Here is a 17,723-nt window from a genome sequence, read left to right on the forward strand (position 1 = left end):
ATATAAGAGCATACAGGAGGGGTGGGGGAGGTGTCCAGGGGCCAGGACCATGGGCTGCTTTTCCAGAGGACTTAGTTTTGCTCCCAGCACCTACATGGCAACTAACCATCCATAGCTCCAGTTCCAACACCCTCTTCTGACCTCAACAGGCACTGCATGCACATTGTCACTTAGCATACATGCACACAAAACACTTATACACGTAAAATAAAAATAATAATAAAAAATTATACCAGGAGCCCAATGGGCAACAAATTTAATCAGATTGACAGTTATGAAAGTGGCTGATTCTGAATAAATTATGATTATTTTAGCATATAATTTCTGGTTTATAGACTTAAACTATAATTCTGCTAGTGTCAACTAGTTAAACTTCATAAACTACATAAATACATACATATATACATATACATACTCAGGCCAATACAAGCCGATACACACACACAGAGAAACACACACACACACACACACACACACACACACACACAAAACTTGTATTTCTATTGTACACAAGTTAAAAGACCAAAAATATGCCATTTTTTGGTTGTATGTTAGATTATGTCAGAAATGATTGTGAACAACAACAACAACAAACCCACCAAAGTTTCTGTGTGTGTGTTTAGGAATCATGTTTCTGAGACCGCAGACTATCAGAAGTAGCCAGTTAGGAAGAGAATGGTTCTGTCAGAGCCCAACAGAAATGAGGAAGGTGCCCATATATCAAGAGGAATATTGCCAGTTGGCCAGTACAGTGATGAAAAAATTAAAAACAGCTGCAGGTCCTTAAAACAATGACACTGCATTCTAGAGACAGGCAGTGTGTAAATATATAACTCTACAGTCTTTTATTAGCCTTGAAATAAACCATTGTAGAACAGCTGATGCCAGTGGTGGAAAAAAAAACCAAATGAAAATGAAATCTGTGTTCAAAAGGTTAGAACGTATAATATTTTTACGTGTCAATAAATGTTTTGGTGCTTATTTGGTGGGGTTTTCTTATGAGAAACATGACAATTTAGCTGTTAATCATAAGTAGATAGGATTTGCTATACCAATCGACCACTCCTGTTTATTGGAAAAGTAGATCTAGAGGAAAATTTGTACAGATTTCATGTAAACGTACTCCCTTTGAGGTTTCCTACTTCCTGGAACCGAGAACTTTGTAAATAATCACTTTGGGCAGTGTCCTGGGCAAGGTGGGCCATGACTGGGAGCGAGCCAGCTGCACCTTTCTTTGTAGCTCTGTGATTTCCAAGTCACAAATCATGAGGTTCCGTGACAGCCAAACTCCACTACTTTTCTTTTTTTCCCATGCAATTTCTTTTCCAAACACAGAACTCAGTTGTGTGCTCCAATTGTTTTTGCAAGGTAATAAGTGATTGGCCAGTGACAGGGGAAAATGAAGTTAAAGCAGTGGGACAAAGATAAAATAAATCAGGGTTGAAAAACTTTTATTTAGTTATAAAATTGCTCCAGAATGTAATTGCTTTTTAGCTGCTTGGGAACCAAGACGCCTTCCTGACAGCCAAGCCTGGTTCTTCTGTACCTGGCTGATCCTTTTTCGGAATGGGAATAGCAAGATTTCTCCTTAAGACTTCAGAGTGACTCCCTTTGTTCCTTCCACAGATATATTTATTAGTATGGATCTTTGTTCTACATACTTTAGTTCAAGAACACACATTTTTAGGAAAATTTGTCCAGACCTACTTTGTCAGCGATACATAGAGAGTTGATATGTGGTCAAAGAAGAGCACACACCACACATGTTGTCAGAGAAAATCATCGCCAGGGGTGTTAGGGTCCTTTTCTGGAAAGCTCTTCATAGGAAAGAGTGATGAACCAGTCTCCAGCCAGGGAAGCTCCAATTCTGTTGGACAGTTTGAAATTCTAATTATATGCAGCTATCCAGCATCTTCATAAAATACAACAGCAAAAGGCACAAGAACTTCGAGCCAGGTGGACTTTTTGTTGAGGCTGAAAGCCATCACATAAATTTCACTATGGATAATAATATGAATCCCATTATAGATCATATGCTATCTAAGTACACTTGAAGAACATCATTTGGCTTGCTTTTTATTCCTTGTGAAAGAACTCTGGCCTTTAAATGAAAATACATGAGAAATTTGTAGCTTTACCTTTGCCCATGGAATAATACTGCTTGCTTTAACAGGTCTAAGAAAGAGGTGATATGTGGACTTAAATTTAGTTTGTGATTATGCTTGTTTTCCAAAATCTTGGTAAGCAAAATTCACTTTTGACTATTTCTTGACAATCTTTTGGAATTCTAAAACCACCCTACATTCTTATTTTTCTTTCTAATCCCTTAGAAAAAGAACGTTGGTAACATGAGGCTGTGCACGCCTATTCTCAAAGCATAAAGAGGCAGGTAATCTAATTCCCTTATCAGCTTTCATTTTTAAATCATGTTCCCCAGGTGTCAACCATAGGAAAAGAAACAGCAGGGATAAATTGGGCTAGGCCAGCAGAGGATGGGAATAAATTAGCCTTTAGGGTTGGAGGACATGCTGACATATCATTTTCATTCAAAAAAATTTTATCTGCAAAATCACAGATTTGTTTTCTCAAGATGGAATATACATTTTATTCATTTTATGAAGCTGCTACTCAAGAGAGCGAGAAAATAAAGGAATCAATGCAGTGCCCATATAATTACAGGTAGGCATGCTTACAAAGGCTGGCTGTGCTTAGACAGAGATGTCACTTTCTTACACACAGTCCCTTTCTAACAAAATCAAATATCAGCGAAGACCATATAACTTTAATATGTTAACCTTTCTTCAAAATTATTTGGATCAATGAAATAATTCTGTACTTTATAACTCAGTTCTTAGACATTTCAGAGAAATTGAAGAGCCTAGCAGAAAGCCTGGTCAAACCAAATATGAGTGGAATTGATGCATCAAACCTAGAGCTACTTATGAAGATCGCTCCTAGAAGAAAACATCTTCCTAAAGGAAGAGTAAGAATAGCACATCTCATTATCATTTATGAATTGTGGGCAACACACAATTAATGATGGAATTACACTGTAGCTTGGCTGTTGGCAACAGATGCACAGTAGTTTACCACAACATTTTCAGGTGCTTACAAAATTTTGGTTTTGCTGTAGGTTTTCATTCTAAGCCATGTACCGACTATCCCAGGAGGCTCGTGTGAGTTTCGTTCTTACCGATTTCTTTGGGACAAAGCTTTATGGTGAAACCAGGTGGAACAGCTGTCTGGCTGCAAGGCGTCATGGAGACTGTCAGAACCCACTGCTCATCACTTGATCCATCTTCTTCATTGCTGCTGTTTGAGTTGGTTGTTCATCAACGCTGCCAAAACTAAAACAGGAAAAATGAAAGAATGGAAAAGAAAGTAGAAACAAAAGAGATTTAGAGCAAAATTGAGTTGCTCGTATGCTTTTTTCCTGTGGCCTTAGACAGACATCTGGATTACATTTTCTGTATGCTTCAGAATTTTATTAGCTCTTGAAAACATGATAGGAAAATTAAACCACAAATGTTAAAAATAAAGAGGCTGTTTAAGAATTAGACCGGGGAAGAAGACAGACAAGAAACATTAGAACGACCTGCCCCTTTCAAAGAAGGAAAACAAAGTAACATCTCTCCCTTCAAGGAACAGGGCACAAAGGCACCACTCTTTGCGGGCAGAAGTCTGCATGCATGCAAGTCAGACAGAGTCATGAGCACTTCCTGCCTTTCCAAGCACTCCTGGTCAAATGTTCACATCCTTCTGTAATCAGCTCTAAGAGGAAAGGAGATTCTGGAGAAACTTGAGGCAGAACAAACAAACAGCAACCACAAAGTCACACAGTGTGTATTTCATTTTGCCCACCATACCTTGCCCGACCTCCATATCATCCGGTATTAGGTAAAAGCTGCAGTTTCAGAACGTCAGGAAGCAGTAGAAAATAATTTCCAACTTAAAAAGCATAATTCTGAAAAAAAAAATGATGGGAGACAGTATTTGAGGGGAAAATATGTTTAGACATGCTAAGGGACAGAGGGATCAAATCCCAAGATCAGAAGGCACAACATCTACTATTTCTGGACGGAAGTTTCTTTATGGCAAGGGCTGATAATTCTGTAAAATGGTGTAATGAATCATGCTATTAGTTTACCCCAAATCTCAGGCAGCATGCATGTCCAGGATTATCAACACCGGGATACTTACTCATTTACTTTTCTTTCATTAAGTGCTTCTATTCAGAAATATAGTCAACTTCCCAAAGGTTAGCAGCACTTGGCTCAGCACACCCCATGTCCTTTCCACATCAGAATTAATGAGCAGTCTTGTGCATTCTCCTGTAGGAATTTGGCTGTAGACATAAAAATCACTTGTCTGATTTTTTTCTTTTAAACCATGCAATTTTGTTCTATTTCTGGACCTGGAAAGCATGTAACTGGTCAAGAAAGTAGGTTTTGTCCTTTAGAGTCATTAGTGATTTAGTTTGCCTCTTTGGGCCATAAATTTATGAACAGCTCTGTCTGTAGGCTGGGGCTCCTAAAATGATTCATCTGATGTGGAGTTCCAGTAAGCCTGGTTTTCTTCTTTTCAGGGCTCCAGTTTGCTTCAGGAACTGTTGGGCATTGAGTGTTTCCAGCTTCATGTTGGAAAATACTAGTTTAATTTCTTTGATCTCTTAGGAGGAAAGATAACTGAAAGTATAACTATATTTTATTGTCCCACTTGACATTATCAGAGTTGTCCATTTGGTATTTGGAAGCACCCCCCCGCTTTCCCTTCTCTTTGCCTCATCTTTTCTTTCTTTCTTTCTTTCTTTCTTTCTTTCTTTCTTTCTTGCTTTCTTGCTTTCTTGCTTTCTTGCTTTCTTGCTTTCTTGCTTTCTTGCTTTCTTGCTTTCTTGCTTTCTTTCTTTCTTACTTTGAAGAGACTACATGAGTTCACATCTCACTTCTACTTCTTGTGTGATCCTAGGCAAAGATATGCCTTCATTTCCTCAACCTCACAAAGAGGGTGATGCAAGCATCTCTTAGAGAGCGCATGTGGGCACACATGGTTTGCTGAACAGGAAGGAGAGCAACCCGCAGCCCACTGGGAAAGTTGATCATTTTTAGTGGGAATGAGGAGGCAGATAGCATTGGTGGAATTTGAGACAATCAGGGTTTTTAAAAAGCTCTATCAACTTTGCTGCACAGTCCTCAAATCTTGTTGCTTTTCTTCATGGAAAGAGAATTTTGAAGGATGCGGTAGTACTGTCTTTTGTATGTTTGTGTTTGGAAGTACAAAGACACTAGAGTCTGGCTGGAGAAAAATCTATCAGTAGTAAAGGAGATAATGTATACTACCAAAGGGGGATTTGTGTGCTTATGAGTAGGAAACTTGTACTTTTCTCAAGGTCAATTTGGCAATATATTACAAAAACTTTAAAATATGTATGTATTTTGACAGTTATCCCGTTTGGGGGTTATTTTCCAGGGATACAACTTCTCTAAGAATGTAGAAATGAATGATGGTGCTCCAAGAGTATTCATTGAAGTGATCATAAAAAAGCAAAAGCTGGAAATCATCTGACAATTCAGTTGATTAAGCCAATTATAGAGCTTCCTAAGAGCATAACTATGTTGGGAGGAGGTATGTTTATTCCCGTGAGACAGCTATCATGACATATTGGTCAATGAAAACAATAGCTCCAAGTGCTTGAGTTTTGGTTTGGACACATGGTAACTACCCATTGTGGGAGGCAGCTGGGGAACGGGCTCCACCTCAGGATGGGATGGTGGTCCTCTATGAGTTGGTCACTTTGGGTGTGGTTCTAGTTTTTCCTTTTGTCTTATATATTCTGATTTACGATATTTAACAAAGACTGCTTTTCAGTTTTAACTGAACTGTTAGAAGAAATGCTCAAATTGCTCAAATTTTATGTATGGTTTTCAAAATCATGTAGATTTTCTCTGAGTAAACATTGTACATAGATTTTAGCCCTTAGAAAACTAATTTCCATTGTTAGTTGCACAGCTAACAATAGGAGATTTTATTTCACGATTTCAAGTGTTTCTGTCTTCATTTTTATTCATCTGTAAAATGGCCACAGTGATGCTAAGCCTACCTCCGTGAAGTGTACAGAGAACACAAAGTAACAGCTGAGCCTCATTTGATGCTGCTTCCTGTTTGAAAACTGAGCTAAGTACCTTAGTCATTGGCTCTCACGGTCTGGTTTCTAGACCAGTAGGGTCAGTGTCACCTGGGGGCAGAGTAGAGATACAAACTCATGGGTTACTCAGAGACCAGTACGATCAACATCTTCAGAAATGGCATCCAGCAACTCATGTTGTAGCAATCTTTCCCAGGAATTCTTATGTGGACTCAGTTTGAAAACAGCTCATCTAAATAAGTCCATTATAACTTTGGAAAGGCTATTGTTACTTTTGTAGTCTTATAGCTGAAAGAACTAAAGCTTAGAAGATAAGTGTTTCCTGTTGGCCAAAAGTTCACTTTCCCATTCCCACCAAAAGTTCAAACCCGACATCCACCCTTCAATGCTTTTTTTTTCCTTTTTGAATTTTTTTTGAAAATTTCATATATTTTGAATGTATTTAGATTATCCCCCCACTTACCACTCCCTGACCAATTACACATACTCTATTATATATGTATGTATATTTGTATGTATGTATGTAAAAATCTATAAAGTCAAATTCTTGTCCCCAGTGTCCTTCAGTGTGGAGCCATCCATTAGCACCTGGTCAACCTACCAAGAGATGCACTTAAAAGAGACTGACTCTCGCCTTCCCAGCAGTCATTGGTTGCCAACAGTCCCTTAGGTAGGGTTGGGGTTTCTTCCCCACATCTATGTTGGGAGTTTGTCTGACTTAAGCTTATATGATACTTGCCCATGTTGTCACAATTGCTGTGAGTTCATATGAGCAACTGAACAGCTATCTGGAAAACTCTTTTTCCTTATGGCCATTCACCTCTGCAGGCTCCTACAGTCCTTTCTCCCCCCTCTTCCGCAATGATTGCTGAGACTTTGGGGCTCAAGTTTGATATAGGTGTCCAATTCAGGGATAATCACTTTGCAGTCTCTTAGTCTCTGCATATTTGACAGTTGTGGGTCTCTGTGCTAATACTGCATAAAGAAGTTTCTTTGGGGTACTGGAGAGTTGGCTCAGATGTTAAGAGCACTGACTGCTCTTGCACAGGACCCGGGTTCGATTCCCAGCACCCACATGATGGCTACGAACCGTCCTTAACTCAGTTCCAGGGGAATCCAAAGCCCTCTTCTGACCTCCAAGGCATTGCATGACATGGGTGCACTCACATATATGCAGACAATACAAGCATACATATAAAATAAAAATATTTAAAAAAAAGTTTCTTTGATGAAAGTTAAGAGATGACTTAGTCTATGGATAATAGTAAGTCATTAATAGTTGGTTTTATACTAGATCTATTTAGCAGAATCATAGTATTAGTCTCTCTTCTATGGCCTGTGGCCTGTCCAGCCACACGTTCCTAGGCCCGATATCAGTGTCAGGTATGGGTTCCAGCTTATGAAGTGAACCTTAAATCCAATGAGAAAGTGATTGGTTGCTACCATAACCTTCATGCCACTATTGGATGGTCATAACTGCCCTCCAGTTTGATGTCAGTGTTTTTATTAATACTTTTATTGAGTTTTTGTGCATTTCACATAATAGATCTTAATCAACTTTAGGCCCCCTCCCTCACTCGTGCCCCCCCCATTGATGCCAGTGTTTTTAAGCATTAGAGCCTTCTCCGACCCTGACAAGAAGCCTGAAGAGGAAATATGGGCTCCCCCTAGACAGCACCAATACGGCACCCATGGCTCATCTGCTGTTGCCCAAAGCAAGCATCAAACCTCTCAGCAAGTATTTAGAAGTTGGATTTTGACTTGGAGACTGGGACATTGGGATATTTTTTATTTGGAAAAAGACTAACTAGTAGTAGACTCTAGCAGTTTTAGGATATTTAAGCTTTCAGTTATCAGAATATATATATATACATATATATATATGTATATATATATAATTTCAGTCCTTTAAATGAAAAGGACTTTTTCTCTGTAGAATTAGAAAAATACCACTTGCTCACGACTCCATCATAGACATTATCTAAGGAAACAACTGAGAATGCCTGTGTACTGTTTGGGGCACTGCATACCCATTTTTATTTTTAAAAATTTAAAATTATTTATTTATTTACATATTTTTTCTTATGTGTATGAGTGTTTTATCTGCATGTATATAAGTATACCTGTATATGCAATGCCTGTAGAGGCTAGCCACATCTGGATCCTCTGGAATTTGAGTTATGGACAGTTGATAGCTACCATGTGGGTGCTGGGAACTGAACCCAGGTCCTCTGCAAGACCAACCAGCTCTTAACTGCTGAGCCATCTCTGCAGCTCCACATGTCCATTTTTCCCCTTTTACCTTCTTAACACAAGGCTGCTTTCGTTCAGCTATTTCTGCTGTGTTATCAGGTGTCAGGCATTGAAAATTGCAATCTGGGTGCTGAATCATGTGGCCTTCACACAACCTGGGGCCCTTGGAGAGCACAAACAAATCTGGTGTGAGGTCCCAACCTTCTTAAATTAAATCAGGATCTCTGCCTGTCATTGGTCTCTCAGTAAGTTGAGTGAAGGTAAAAAGTCAGGATTGGTTGAGACAATCAGGGGTCTCTCTTGCCAGGGACTGGCTGGGGCCTTGCTTGTTGTCCAGTGTTGACAATGACAAATTTGACAGAGGCTTGTTGAATGATATTCTTAAGTGACATATTTTTTTTAAAAAAAGAAGTTCCCAAGAAGAAGCATCGTTCTTCCTCTGGATGACACCACATTGCATATGGTATCTGTCACAGCAATCTTGAAACTATCAGGACAAGGCTGAGCTGATGAGCTTTGGCTGATGTACAGGAAGAAGGTGAAGAGGCAGTGTTCACCCTATTGGCTAGAGCACCCCCCCTCTGGGATTCGAATGTAGTCTGTGAGCTGTAGCTAATGCTACTTGACTTTATAGCATACACTTTCAGTTTGGTTTTATATTATTTCTAGCTAGAAACAATATGCTCAGCTTATGTATGTTTTACTTACTTGGTACCACTGCTGATTTATATGTAGTTTCAGTAAAAATATAGAAAATATCAGAAGCAACTGATATTATGAGAGCAATTAGAGCAGTTCTCAGTCCAGGAGAGGAAATGTGTAATTAGAATAATCTGTAGATACTTTACAAAGCAGATTCCACCTCAGATGTTTGGGTTAGGAATTACATTGGAAGAATGGGGGTCTGGGATTGCAGAGGAAGAATTGGGAGGTTTCTCTTAAGAAAATTGTCTACATGTAGTGAGAAATATTAGCTTAAGAACTACTAATTATTTGAACAGCAAGATTCTTAACATTTCATCTTACTATTGGGTCAGATCACACAAAATATCTAGTCTATGTTGTAGTCTTAAAATACCTGGATTATGAGTAACTGATCATTCTTTCAGCATGTCCCAGTGCAGGGCCATAACTTAATGTTACCTTCAGTATTCACACGTCTTTACATAATGGACATAAAAGTATATACAGCTTTCGATTTACTCCTAATAAGCCCATCCTCAGTGGAACCTGGTTGAATGCACTTACATATAGAGCATTGTAGTTTTTGAATACAGAGCACTGTGGAGAGCTGGTCTTCCCCTTATGACTGTGTAGCTGGATAGGACTTGTTTGAGGCTTGCTGCTGCTGCTGGTCTTTGCAAGACAGTATGACAGTACTTGTCACTAGCCTGGGAGATGGTCAAAATCGAAGTCTAGCTTGCACTGAATGAGTGTCGCCTTCAGTCCATCACAAGTCGAAAGTCATAGGGGAATGGTCGTAAGTCAAGTACCATGAATATTTAGTCCCTTTCCTCCTTAAACATGTCTTCAAAACGTCAGTGATCATTTTGGTCTTGTAACTGCTGAATCCTCAGTGTTTGTAAATATGCTTTGAATAAAATCACAAATGAAATCACGCAGATGCACCTTTGAAAGAATTCAGTCTTTCTAAAGCTGGAGATGCTACCCTGCATTTTTTGACACTGAGATGGAAGAGAAGCGTCTGGCAGGGCTTGCAGAAGGATAGTAGCACATAACATCTCAGAGAAACCCGGAAGCCTCCATACTACAGATGTAGCAGTGTACACTGGCTGGTGAGAAGGAGGCTGGCCAAGAACCAGGAGTCACCACTAAGAAGGAATGCCTATACAAGAGTGGAAAGTAGCCACATTTGTATTTCAGGAAATCAGGTTTCTTTTATAAATTGGGATTTGTAGCACAGAGCTCTGGAGAGAATCTGCAGTGTGATTTAGGATTACGTCCCAGTCTCATTGGGGAAGGAACAAATAGAGATTTTATTTAAAAAATGTATTTTTTAATTTTGATTTATGTGTATGAGTGTATTGCCTGCATGTATGTAAGTGCACCTATGTTGTGCAATGCCTGCAGAGGTCAGAAGAGGGTGTCAGATTTCCTGGAACTGGAGTTATAGATGGTTTTTAACACCATGTGCGTTCTGGGAACCAAACCCAGGACCACTGCAAGAGCATCCAGGGCTCTTAACCACTGAAGCATCTCTCCAGCCCCAACAAATAGAGGTTTTCCTCTGAGAGGCATGGCTGTGTGATCCAGGCTGGCCTTCAACACTGCACCTGTGAACTTGTACCTCTCACAGAGCTTCAGATCCCCCAGAGGTTTGGACTTGGGATGGTTACCGCTGCTCACAAGGTGGATTTTGAGGGTGTGCTTCCCCCTTGCTCCCTTTTCGGGAAGCAGGACTGGGGGCAACGGCCAAGGATGGGAGAGAAGTTCTTTTTTGAGAAACAACTATACCACAAACTACTTTTTTTTCTCAACTTTGTTTTTTTTTTTTTTTTTTTTTTTTTATCTTAATTGTGTGACTTACTGTCCTGTGAGCTCAAAGCAGGCAAGGGCTGTACCCTTCTTAATGTCTGCTTCACCAGCATTTAACAGTCCTTTGCAAATCAGCCCATATTAAGGACCTGTAAATAATGTGTCTAGAGTAAAGTTTTGATCTGCAGGCAGTGAGCTTCTGCCCTCTTCTAGGTACAGGCTTCCATGACTGGCTTTTATGTGTGACAACAGTGGTGGTTTTATTAGATCTCTGCCAAATGCTTCAACTTTAAAGTGAAATCTTAAAATATTCTTATTTTTTGTGCATGAGTTTTTTGCTTGCATGAATGTATGTGCACTGTGCACGCACTATACACAGGGGCCAGAAGAGGCTGCCAGACTCCTGGAACTGTAATTCTACAGACGGTTTTGAGCTACCATATGGGTGCCGGGAACCAAACCTGGGTCCTCTGGGAAAGCAGCCAATGCTCGTAAATCCTGAGCCATCTCTTCAGCCCCTAAAGTGAAATTAAAAAAAATAATAATAATCTTTATTGGCATTTAAATGCTTTTCCACTTTTCTATCACTAGCAAAGTACAAAGGTGGAAGTATTTATTTATTTATTTATTTATGTATTTTCAGTACTGGGAATTGAACCCAGGGTCTCATATGTGTTAAGCAAGTGCTCTAAAACTGAGCCACAGCCCTTACCTTTTTAAATTTCGTTCCTTTGAGATAGAGTCTCAATAAATTGTCCAGGCTGGTCTTGAACTCAGTCTGTAACTCACGCAGGCCTCAAACTCCTAATCTTCGTGTATAGGCCTTTGAAGCAGCTGGATTTTACACTGCCTGTAAAAGCAGCTGGTCATAATGAGAAACAATCAATAATTGCCCTCCTCTGAGTTTTAGTTTTAGTTTGGAGACAAGCTGTCTTATGGGGTGGTTGTGAAGATTAAAAGGAGATGATATATGAACACAGCTTTGCACCCTGCCACACTGTAAGCATCCATTAATGTCAGGTTGAAGACTTGGCTTTCTCCCATGGAAACCAAGGTAAATGCTCACCTGTAAGTAGTGAGCCATGTAAGACTTCATCCACTGGGTAATTCACTTTTGTGAATTTCTTGCTCTTTGAACAAATTTTCCGTACATTCTCCAAAGCTACCTACATTATCCTCTTGTTTCAAACACTTTGGTGAACAGGACTGTGCAAAATGTGATTTCTGATGAGAAGAAAGTGGCTGACAGAGCACAGGTGCCCCTTTGAATCTCGGGGACCCAGGTGAACTGTTCCTTCCCACTTGGTATTTCTATATTATCCCTGAGCATCAGATGGTGCAACATTCTGCTTAACACTGCAACCGTCTCAATGTTTGTTCAATGATTACTACAGCTTGCTTTGTAATTATGACTGCATGAGCAATCCTGATCAATCCAGGGAACTCTCAGAAAGTAATGACAGTAATTTATGGCCATGTGGCTTTGTGTGGGAGCTTAAGCTCTTGGTCTGCGGCCTGTTGCTCACTCCATTGCCTGCTCCATGGCCCTGTTCTCCACCAGGGCTGCTCTTCCTGCTCCTGATGGAATACTATAGGATGAGTGCGGAGGTTGTGTGAAAAACAAAGGAAACAGAATGTGTGTTGGTCAAGGAAGATTGAACCTGGAGCATTCCTTTCCTTTCTTAGCTTTCCAGTCAAAGAAAACTGCCCTGTCTTCCCTCAGTGTCCCTCTCTTCCTTCCCCCCCTTCTGCCCTCCCTCTTTCCCTCCACTCTTTCTCTCCCCTCTCTCTCTCCTCTCTCTCTCCTCTTTCTCCTCTCTCCTCTCTCCCTCTCTTCTCTCTCTCTCTCTCTCTCTCTCTCTCTCTCTCTCTCCTCCCTGTTGAATAAAATATAAAATCAGTACAAGTTAGGCACTTTAGTGGATAACTAGTTTTAAATGAACTTGGAAAATTCCTTTAGGCTTCAGGTAAAGTTGTGAATACTTTCCTTCAACTGAGTATTTTTAGATAATTAAAAACTAATTCAAGTAAATTTCCATGGCTATGGTTACATATAAGTATGCTTTATTCATGATGACAGGCTCTTTCAAGAAAGCTAAAAAAGCAGTGTTTAAGTCAAATTCAAATTTTTGGAGAAAGACAGGAATGATCAAGTAGAGGGAGAACGGTAATTGTGTATCCACTTTCTGCCTATTGCCTTTGAAAACGTGCCACATCCTGAATTGAAATTCTGCTTATGTGTGCCATGGTTTTAAAAAAGAAAATGAAGATGTTGGTTAAATTCTTCAATAAGCCAGCCCCAAAGAATTTCCTTTGAAGTTATTTTATAACCTTCCTCACCAAAAAACTTTAAGATAAGTTATAACTTGGCTTTGTGCTTTGAAAATAAATTCAACACATTCATTGTATTTATGGGGGAAAGTAGTAAATGTCCTGGAATGAATACACAGCCATAATTTACTCAGAGGGAACCGCTACTGCCCATAAACTTCTCCTGAGCCCTTTCCTGGTTTATGACATCAATCAGCCTTGCCAATGAATCACTGTTCTGTGTGCCATCAGATCTTTGCCCTATGTAGATTTCCACTGACTGATTATCAAATAAGATTATTACTTATTGCCTATTTTCTTTGATGATTTTCCAGGAGATTAAGTGTAGTATACCCTCCGTAGGAATGGTCTTGTCTTACCTGTGCTGCATATAGCTTTGGACTTAGAAGTACATGGGTATCAGTGCAGAGTAACAGGGAAATTGCTAAGACTTCCTTGTATCACAGATTGATGGGCCTTATGGGAAAATCTCAGCCTATGGGAGAAGATACTGGGCACTGGGTCATGAAATAATATGTAGTCATGGCTTAGTCATCAAATAGGGCTCAAGCTAACACATTGTATGTAGCATGTGCAATGCTCACTCAGGGGTCAGGGCTCTGCACTTGAGTTGTATGCGGGAAATGACAGAGGAGCAAAACAATAACTGTGTAGGAATAACTTCTGGACTACGCGTTTTACTCAATCTTGCACCAAAAAGCTACCATTCATAATGTAAACAAGATCACTGAACCCTGTGCTCCTCTTGTGACCTGGGCATATGACCTTGATACCTCAGGACCCCGTTTTGTCCTCTACACAAGATAGTGAATGAATATGAATGTGCTTGAATTATCTAATCATAGTCTGACTGACATTGTGTGCATGAGATATTTAAGCCACACAAATGGCCATGTGACCTGATATTGCATGGATTCTGTATACTATAAAAAGGGCCATTATTCTAATGCCTCCTGTGCCATCAGACCAAGAAGATTTGGTAAGGAAATATGATCATGTAGGTTTCTACATCTAAAGTAATGCTAGCATGTAATTTGTTTTTTTTTAAAAAAAAACCCTAAAACTTCACAAGAATAATTTTTATATCTATTTGAAGTGGATGGAGCCTAGATTGCCATTCCAACATATTTAAGACATCTCTCGGGTCTTCTCTCCAGTCACTCATTTGTCATGGTGTGATTTCTTGTGAGCTTGTCTGTCCCACTTCTGGTTGCCTCTATTGCCCATTGTTTGCCTCTACTGATTAAGAGATGTTTGCTTCAAATCCACTTTATTTTTAAATACAGAAGACATTGTCATAAAAGTTTCATTAGGTTTCAAAGAAAATAACAACAAATGTTCAAGTTAGAAAAATAGAAGTGATATAACCTATTTTATAAAATTAAAAACAGCAGAGAAAAAATATAAAAACATGTACAAACTCACCATCTACTATGACCCCTGGCAAATCCTCTCCTTATCCTATCAAAGCCTGAGGGAACTGACTAAAGATAAGCCACGGGAATTCTTAGTATTTAAATGGATTTATTAAGAAAATTAATGAAGTATGCTAACTTGAAGTGATTACAACAAAATAAACTGAAGAAAAATAGAAATTACTAAATATAATTAAAAAAGATAAAACTTCATAAATGTTAACAATAAGAACTCAGAGCTTAGAAAATATTTGTTAATGGATAGACTTTTGATGAATCTGACAGAAAAATCAGAGCTCACAAACAATGAAGATGTAACTAGAGAAATAAGCAGTGTTGCTTTTTGTATTATGACCACATACCTGACAGAAGTCACTTCAGAGAGGCAGAGCTGGTGGCATGTGGTGGAACACTGTCCTCAGGGCATGGCAAGGTTGTTGTACTCCTGAACTCATAGCAGCTGTGATTACGTGCACAAAATTTTTATAGACTTGGTCTGCCAATATTCTGTCATGAAGTGAGGAGAGGCCCATGAGGTTCTCTCCTCCCCAAAGATCAATAGGCAGTTACTGGTTGTTGAAGGAGATTTTTCTTCTGTGGTATAGTAGCCCATGATCCTATAAATAACTGCTCACCCATGCTCCTATAAGAAACCTTAGTAAAACTCATTGGGACACACACACACACACACACACACACACACACACACACACACGCCCACATCTCGACATGAAAATAGAAAGAAGATAGAAGGGAAGAGAAGAAAACAAGAATAAAAATACAAATGAATTCTAATATACAAAGGCACAGGATAAGCATTGCCATTTGAATTAAAGAGTATAAAAAATGGGCCGGGTATGGGGTACATGCCTTTAATCCCCATACTCTGGAGGCAGAGGCAGGGGAATCTCTGTGAGGTCAAGGCCAACCTGGTCTACATAGTGAGTTCTAGGCCAGCTGGGGCTACAGGGAGACCCTGTCTCAAAAAGACCAAAAAAAAAAAAAAAAAAAAAGGTATAAAAATGGACTAAAGTAAGACTGAAACCAAGTAGAGAAAAACATTAATTCCTTATGCTCCATGTTAAGCCTCTGATTGATGTGAGCTCCAATGGGCTTGGCTATCTCTGCTCCTATGTCCCGTCTACCTGATGTACATGTGGGCTGTCATTTGGGCAGACTTTATTTTGGTGCTTGTGGCTTTCCTTGGTAGACATTCTATGTTCCTGGTATCACTCTGGCTTCACTCCCAAAGCTCCATGTATGCTCTACTCAGAGAATCCCTGCAGGAAATCCAACGTTGCTATATATTGTTTGGCCACACCAGCTTTTCTCTGGTGTGTTGGTTCGAGTCTCCATGCAACTGTAACTTTGCATTCTGCATTTCTGTAAAATCAGGACTACATGGACAGCACCAAACTCTACTACTGGACTGAGAAGTAGGCAGTACTCCTTGAACCATGCCACAGCGGCTTTTGAAAGTCTTGTAGCTGATCCTGAGAAAACATTTCTCTGGGTGATGATGGCCCTTTACAGGCAGAGTACCCCACTGACTCTTCTTTAAATGAAAGTGTTTACTTTTCTACATTATTTACCTTCCTTGGCTTCAGTGGCATGGTAATGACTTTCACCTAACCCTACGACGGAAAAAGTTACTGTTCGTAAGGTAAACAAACTCACTGAGCCAAATGCTTCTCTTGTGACTTGGTCATAGTGTTTTAATCCCTCAGGACCCTTCTGTGCCTTGCACCCAAGATAGTGTTTGAATGTATGCGTACATGTTCTACATATCGATATGCTGCAGGAAAGATCAGACAGGACACTGAGAGTGTGCAGGAAACAGGTATTTTTATCTAGGCTGCAGCTTGGTTTAGTAGGCTCAAGCCTCAAAATATGGACCCTGATTAAGGGGCATTCAGAAATTTTATAAGATTACATATTCATAAGCCTTATACGTATTCAAAAGCATCACAGTAAGGTACCATTTCTCAAAATAGTTTAAAAGTTTCCAAAAAGGGCAGGAAGCTGCAGGCACTTACCACAGTTACCTGGGACTGGGGTGTGATGTCCCCATCCTCAGTGAGATGCCAAAGGTATTATCATAACAATTCTTCCTAGAACCACAGTCCTATCTAGCTGTGCCAGCATCCTAACCACAAATTTGTCAGCTAAACTCTGTTGACAAAGCCAGAGAGAGAAGTCAAGGATTAAAATCCATACTTTTCATAAATATTCCATTTGGCCCTATATCAGAAGCATCAAAGCATTACAAACAGAGAGGTTGAGAACCGTCTGTTTGTAGTTGTGTGTGTGGTATTCTAGATCTAAGGATTGAAGGGAAAAATTTCTCTCTGATAAGGTACTGGCAGGTCTGACGTTTATGTCCCCATTTCATGCTTGGGATACTGTTTCAATAAAAAATGTGCAAAGCCCTTCCTGGACAGCACAGTTCTGAGAGAAACTTAAAGGAACAAATTCTCAGTAGTTCTGATTGGCTCTTGGCTTTAAAATGTGTGCTAAGAGTCAGACTGTCCTTTTTAAAGGTTGCTGTAATGTGGCTTATAACTCCACAAATAGAAGGAATTTTACCCTCAGGCTACCTGTTCTAGTTTTATCAATCACTTATGAAAGGCAACATAGAGGAGGAAAGTGTTTGTTTCATCTTACACTTCCAGGTCACAGTCCATCATTTAGGGAAGTCAGGGCAGGAATTCAAGGCTGGAACCTGAGGGCAGGACTGCTTGCTTGTCCATGCAGCATTACCTCTGAGAAGGAAACTAGCTCACAGCCAGAGGTACAGCAGAAACCACTGAGGAACACTGCTTGCTGGCTCACTCACAGGCTCATTCTTAGCTGTCTTTATTTTTTAAAATTATTTTAAATTATGTAAATATACATATGAGCGCAGATGTCCATGGGGGTCAGAGGTATCCGATCCCTGAAGCTGAAGTTATAGGCAGTTTTAAGTCATCTGATGTCAGTTGAGAACTGAATTTGGATTCTCTGCAAGAGTACAATGTACTCTTAACTGCTGAGCCATCTCTCCAGCCCCTTATCTGGCTTTCTTACACAGTATAGGACAACCTGCC

General features: G+C 39.8%; 1 long non-coding RNA gene across 1 annotated transcript; it reads right to left on the reverse strand.

Moving 5' to 3' along the window:
• Positions 1–1,398: 1,398 nt before the first annotated feature.
• LOC115069360 lies at positions 1,399–4,287 on the reverse strand. The gene is made up of 3 exons (XR_003848635.1): positions 4,201–4,287; positions 3,194–3,347; positions 1,399–1,867 (listed from the first exon to the last, which is right to left on the reverse strand). It is a non-coding gene; the product is annotated as an uncharacterized LOC115069360 (long non-coding RNA).
• Positions 4,288–17,723: the final 13,436 nt, after the last annotated feature.

This window comes from Nannospalax galili, unplaced genomic scaffold, assembly GCF_000622305.1.
Source record: "Nannospalax galili isolate Female #2095 unplaced genomic scaffold, S.galili_v1.0 scaffold352, whole genome shotgun sequence".
In the NCBI taxonomy this organism is placed as follows: domain Eukaryota; kingdom Metazoa; phylum Chordata; class Mammalia; order Rodentia; family Spalacidae; genus Nannospalax; species Nannospalax galili.